Below are 6807 nucleotides of genomic sequence, written 5' to 3' on the forward strand. Positions count from 1 at the left end.
AAACAAACCTACTGTATTCTGCCAGAGAGGACTGCGGCTGCAAAAGCATCGCCATTTGGATTACTTTTTGGTATGGCTGTTGATATTTTTGCATTAAATAAATGATTGTGATTGCACTTTTCTGTCTGTCATGTTTTTTTTTATTACTGTACTGAGAGAGATATGGTTAACGTCAGGTTTAGAGGTAGGAGTGTGATTAATGACTATAAAAAATATTTTTTATGCTATATTGTTAGTAAAAATGGTAATTTCCCTGCATATATTTTTGTCAGTTACGATTTATATCCTTTTATATTTGCTATAAAATGGGAAGCTTTAGGTTTAGGTTAAGGGGGCTTAAAATGTAAATCGATTATTAATAAAATGATAAAAAGGCACTGATACGAATATTTAATGAAATTAAGGATACGTAAATATATTATGTTTGTTAGCAAAAAATACGTAGCTCTTTGTACGTTTTAAACGTTGAAATACGTCTGAATTGTACGTTTTCGCATCAATAAAACAATTTACGTTTTGTGCATCTAAAAATTACGTATAGATACCAACATATAAACAATGAGACCAGACTTGACCATTTTACACTTTATATTAAGTAGACAGTTCCTGAGGAGTTATCATGTAAGTACACTGATATTAAAGTGTTGCACAGAGGTTTACATTTTAAATATTACTCAGTAGGTTGTGACCAGAGATCGCGTTAACCGAAAATTGTCCGTCATTGACAGATTTTTTCAATCAGTGACGGAAAAATCTGAAGGCTGTCCGTCATTTTGACAGATTACACGGTGGGTGATCTGTTTTAAATTGTAACTGTAATGCATACAAATTTAAATACATATAAAATACATATAAACTTATGTATATAATAAATATAGTCAAAATGTATATGTTTAGACCGTTAATAGATTGCAGTGGTCTTATCTCGCACACTTTCTTTCCAACACGCAGCCTATATTTAAGTATCTTGTGGTAATGTTAAATAAAACAAAATAAAACATGCCAGAGCCTCACCTTGCCGGTTTTACTTTCATTCATACTATACAATATGCAAATGTAACATGAATCGCCATAACCATTCATAAACACTCTAATTTGTATAATAATAACAACATTTATTGCAACCGCTCCATTTCAGAGCCTTTAAAAAACTTTAGGGGCTCTGCTCCATCGTAAGTTCTAATTGGTGACGCGGTGCGCAATGACAGTTGGGTAATTTAACCCGTCCCCTTCCTGTGAAGTGATGTCCCGATGTTCCCTTATTCCCTATGCCGTTTGCAGTGCCCTTCGAACTGAACATGTTCGCTCCCTTCGGTTTGGAATCTCACTTAAGATGGCGGAATACCCTGTGAAGTCCACTTCGCAGTCCACTTACGGTCGAATGGAACGCACCTTATGCATTTGATACGCACATGTAAGCACCCAGTATTACCGTACAGCGATCTATCACGCCAGTGACGCCACATTAAAGAGTGCCAAAACGTATTGCTTGAATTTCCTGATGAAATACAGAATTTGAAATCTGAGACTTTTTCATATTGAAAGTAAGAAAGCACAGAGCTTAATCGCTTATTGTGATTTATTAGATAATTAACCTACTGTTAATTTGTGAACTGAAAACAGCAAGATCCCCTGAGATTCATCTTTTGTCTTCATAAATAAGTGCATAAACCTATACAGTATGCTCGCCCTGTAGGTTCATAATTAAAAATGAAAATGTGAACAAAAATAAAAGCAAGTAAATGTGTTATTATAATTAAAATATGAAAATTAAAATGACGGGTAATAACAGATTATGACGGAATTTTTACGACCCTGTCTGTCAAAATGACGGACAATGTTGAAGTCTAACGCAACCTCTGGTTGTGACCATTTTACACTTTATATTAAGTAGACAGTTCCTGAGGAGTTACCATGTAAGTACACTGGTATTAGAAATTGATACTTTAATTCTAATCCAGTGTTCACAAATGCATGAATACAAAAATTATATGTGGCCTACATAGGAATCATCACGATTTCAATAATGTTTCAGGGCATTCCAAACTGGTAACTGCAGTATTGAAGACTGTGTGGAAGTGTGAAAAACTTCTGTGAGTACATATTGTTGTTACAAAATGTAGTTACATAATTCTTGTTACACGTGTACTTCCAGAAGTGAAAGAAGTGTTGTTACCAATGTCCTGTTACACATTTGTACTTACAAATGCTATTCAGTGAGTTGTTACATGTGTGTAATTACACCAGCATTAGAGCTGTAGATACAATGTACCAATGTGTACATACACTGTAGTTACATGCTACGTACACATCTAGTTACCATGTAAGTTCACAGGTATTAGGGACACTTAATATAAAGTGGGACCCCAAAGGGTCTACTTTCAAATGAACCAATTTAAATGGAAAACAGACTATGTAATCTGTATGAAATCCACATACAGGTGCATCCACTACTGTGAAAATGACGAGTCACCGATTTCACCTCTTAAGCCAAAAACAAAGAAAGCACTAGTTTCTCAATAAATTATTGTTATGTTAATGCAGCCTCCTTACTGTTTTTTCCTGACACATTCATACTCATTACTTCTGCCGATGTGCTGTGGCAAGCTTTATACGTTTGAGCCCTTATTAGGCTATGTAGGCAATTAAAGGCTCATTATTATGATTTAAGTGGTTTATTAAAGGATTAGTTCACTTCCAGAACAAAAAATTACAGATAATTTGCTCAACCTCTTTGTCATCCAAGATGTTCATGTCTTTCTTTCTTCAGTCGTAAAGAAATTGTCTCTTGAGGAAAACATTTCAGGAATTATCACCATATAGTGGACTTCCAAAATGCAGTTTAAATGCATTGTCTGTCTAATCCGGGTCAATACAATTAGGGTATGTCCAAAAACTCCCATCTCGTTTTCTTCTTCAACTTCAAAATCACCCTACACCACTGTTTTAACATTTTTTTTTTTTGTAAAGCGCGTTTGATCTTCTTTGTCTGTTCACTTTGTAAACACTGGGTACTTCTGCAGCGATGTAGGACGTTTTTAAAGTTGGGGAAGAAAACGAGATGGGAGTTTTTTGACATATCGTGACTGTCTTGAACCGGAAAAACAGAGTTCAGGCAAACATAGACAATCGTTTGAGGTAAAAAAAAAAAAAAAAGAAAAAGTATATAAATTGTCAGTTTGTTTAAAAAATGACCGATCATTTTGCTAGATAAGACCCTTTTCCTTGGCTGGGATTGTTTAGAGCCCTTTGAAGCTGCATTTAACATAATTTCTTATCGACTGAAGAAAGAAAGACATTAACTTCTTGGATGACAAGGGGGCAAGTAAATTATCTTTTTTTTTTCTGGAAGTGAACTACTCCTTTAATAAATGTGTGATTAGTCGACTAATACCTAAAATGTCAAATATTTTAATAAAAATATTGGTGCAAGTCAGAGTTGGAAACAATTTAAAAAAAATTGCCTTTTCCACAAATTGTATGTATGCAAATATCCAAGGTACAGATTTCTAGTAATTGTGCAGTTAATTATCATATTGTATTTTCAGAAAGTTTTGGAATATTTTTCCTCGGTCCCAATTTGTCATTACCAAAACATAGTAATATATAGTTTAATAAGAAGGGTTACATTGACCCATTAGGATTTTGTTTACATCTACCTTGTAAATATATATTTCTTTGCTATTTTATTAAAAAAAAAACTTTGACACACTGTCTCTGTTCCCTCCATCAGGGAACGAGGGTTACCATACATAACTGAGACATTTTGTCATTCAGGTTAGTCTGGTGCTAGTCCAGCTAAGACACAGCTTTTATCCAAACAATGAAAGGGTATTGATTCACTCATCAGTAAAATAGTTTCTTGTTGTAGTCTTTAAAGGTCCCATATTGTCAAAACTGAAATTTCCTGGCTTTTTTCATGATAACTGAGGTCTAGGGGCTATGTAGCTACCATATAAGTTTCAAAACAGTCAGTCCACAGCAAACTGCACACAGCCTTCATAAAGTAGCTGTTTCTTTTCACAAGACGCTGTGACTTCCGTAGAAGTGTGACGTCCGATCTACTCAGTCACCGCCTTCAGTCACCACCTCTAGCACCAACCAAAGTCCCACCCTCCTTTTGCCAAACCCCTGACAACATCGCATCCATTCCACTGCTGAGCAACAACAACACGGAAACAAGTCGAGAAAACGCTATTCAGTTGATAGATGTCGAAACTATATCATTGCACAGGCTTCCGAAAAACAATAATATAAAAGACCAGTGGCACGTCAACTTCAGCCTCTTTCACACAGCCATTTCGCAAAATACACGGATAATGTGTCCCATGATTTGTTCCGTAATTGTTTGATTTAGTTCATTTACACACATTTTTCCGGAATCTGTGCGTGCTTCACACACAATCCGTAAAGATCCGGTAAAGACATGAAACATTTGGATGTGAGATGTAATGCATTCGTTTCAATAAACTTGAACTAACCTGATGAACAATCTGTGCTTCAGCGCTGATAGCGATGAGCTCCCTGATCGCTGCTTCATTCCACTTTGCACATATTTTTTCGTCGTGAAGAGTCGCACGATAACGTGCATCATCACTACAACACTGCCTTTATAAAGCAACAGTTATGTAGCTTACTACATTCTGTGTTTGAAAAAGAAAAAACATTAATTATCACTCTGAAACATCCTGGGCAGCGTTTCCCAAAAGCATCGTAAGCTTAAGTTGATCGTAGCTCCATTGGTTTCAATGGGTCTACGATGTACTTAAGCTTACGATGCTTTTGGGAAACGCAGCCCTGTTGAGTATCACCAAACCACAGCAGGCTACAGCGTACATGATCGTAGTTACCTGTGATTGGTCTAGCCGTGCGTCACTCAGAAAACAACAGGCCAATCAGAAGAGACGCTCATGAATATTAATTAGATGGGACAAAATCGACCTGTTCTTGACAGAGCTCCTAAAAAAAGGAGCTGTAAAAATATATTGAGATGGATTTTTTTAAACCTCCAGAAATTGGTACAATATGGGACCTTTAATATATATTTTTTTTGTTTATTTTTTTAGTGCTACTAAAGCTGAAATATCTTCAGTATGCAACTTTCTGTTCTTCTCTTCATCTCATCTGTTTCAGCAGTAGTTGGTGAGTTATTCCTCCTCATCATTATTGTGCTAAAACAAACTTTCACAGCGACATTACATTTTGTATAAATCATAATTAACGTTTACCTAGAAAAGTTAGTAATTAACTCTCAGGCGTCTTTTATCTTATTGTTTTTTTATTATCTTCAGTTATATCCATAATATCCATCTATTTATATCCATCTGAATTACTGTCTTTCTCTTAAACAGACATGGTGAGTGTGCTAGTTACCAAACCTGTGATTTCCTACTGCCACCAGGCCATCACTCTGCACTGCAATGTTTCTCTATCTGATGGGAAGGACCGTGAATTCCAGGTTACTCATCTGAGCTGGATTAAAAAATCTAATACAACAATATGCACTGAAAACAAGACAGCAATCAAAGATTCCATCCACTGTCAATACATGCCAAACAAACAGCTGTCACTAACTATTGCCCACCCAAAATCAGATGACATTGGACACTATATCTGCAAACTCCGATCCTCCCATGGACATTCAAGTGCTGCTACCAATGTGACATTGGGTATGTAGGCTGAAATTGATTGATTGATTGAGAGTGGATAATAAACAGAGCCTTATTAAGCATTTTACCTTCATAGATTAAAAATAATCATAGTCTCTCTTCCTTCTACCCACAGAGTGTCCTCAGAAAATTGTCCAGATAAATGAAGATGGAAAAAACACGGTGACCTGCAAGGTTGAGAGGTCAAACCATGATGGGCGTATCCACTGGTTTCATGGAAGAGTCAATCTTACAAGCAAATCAACCCATGGCATTTATCCTGCTGTTGATGGATCGTATACAGTTGTTAGTTCTCTCAATGGCAGTTCAAACTGGAAAACGTATAACTGTTCTTACTGGGTACCTCAAATTAAGCAATATATAACAAGCAAGAACATTGTTATGGAATATAACACACAGTCTAAGACAAAGTCTTTCAGCAGTGACAGCTGCACTGGTCGAGTCTTCTGTTTGTGTCTCCTTTGGATTCTCATTCAACTATAATGGAAACAATGGTAGCAATAACTCCAAAAAGCTAATTTTGAACTTTAATTCAGATTAATAAACACATTAACACACCACTCAAATTTACACATAAAAGACACCTATCCCATGCCGAAGACTTGGCCTGTTTAGTCACAATGAGGTAATCAATCACACCAAAAGCACTAACAGTAAGATTAAATTCTATGGAAAACCAATTTTTGTGTTGTTCCTGGGTGCAACAAGCACCCGCTCTGTGTGTTTACTTCCAGTGTATTATGATGACTACTATGGTGAGGAAAATGAATATAAACACTGCATGAATTGTATTACACATGATATGCATATGTAGTGTATTTATGTATGTGTGTGTTTATTATTAGCAGTTTAGTGTGTTAATAATGCATCAAAATAAGACCTCAATGTCTAATAAATTGAAAATAAGGACTTTGAGAAAAATTGAGAATAAAGACAAGGCAGAATTTTACTTGTAAGGCTGTGGCATGCAAAAAAAAACAAAACAAAAAAAAAAACAATAAAACTCAAAAATCTGGAGAGAAGATATAAATAGGCCAGCATGCGTTCTGCTCATTCGTCATGTTTTCAGGAGCCGAGAGCGTCTCAAGCTCACTCAGAGGCAGTCCCTGAGGGAGGAAGGAACACTACGGAGGTCACA

General features: G+C 36.0%; 1 long non-coding RNA gene across 1 annotated transcript; it reads left to right on the forward strand.

The window, feature by feature from the left end:
• Positions 1–4905: 4905 nt before the first annotated feature.
• On the forward strand, positions 4906–6541 carry LOC141346298 (uncharacterized). Its single transcript, XR_012357189.1, has 3 exons — positions 4906–5142; positions 5352–5669; positions 5785–6541. It is a non-coding gene; the product is annotated as an uncharacterized lncRNA (long non-coding RNA).
• The last annotated feature ends 266 nt before the right edge of the window (positions 6542–6807 follow it).

Source organism: Garra rufa, chromosome 12 (genome assembly GCF_049309525.1).
Source record: "Garra rufa chromosome 12, GarRuf1.0, whole genome shotgun sequence".
In the NCBI taxonomy this organism is placed as follows: Eukaryota; Metazoa; Chordata; class Actinopteri; order Cypriniformes; family Cyprinidae; genus Garra; species Garra rufa.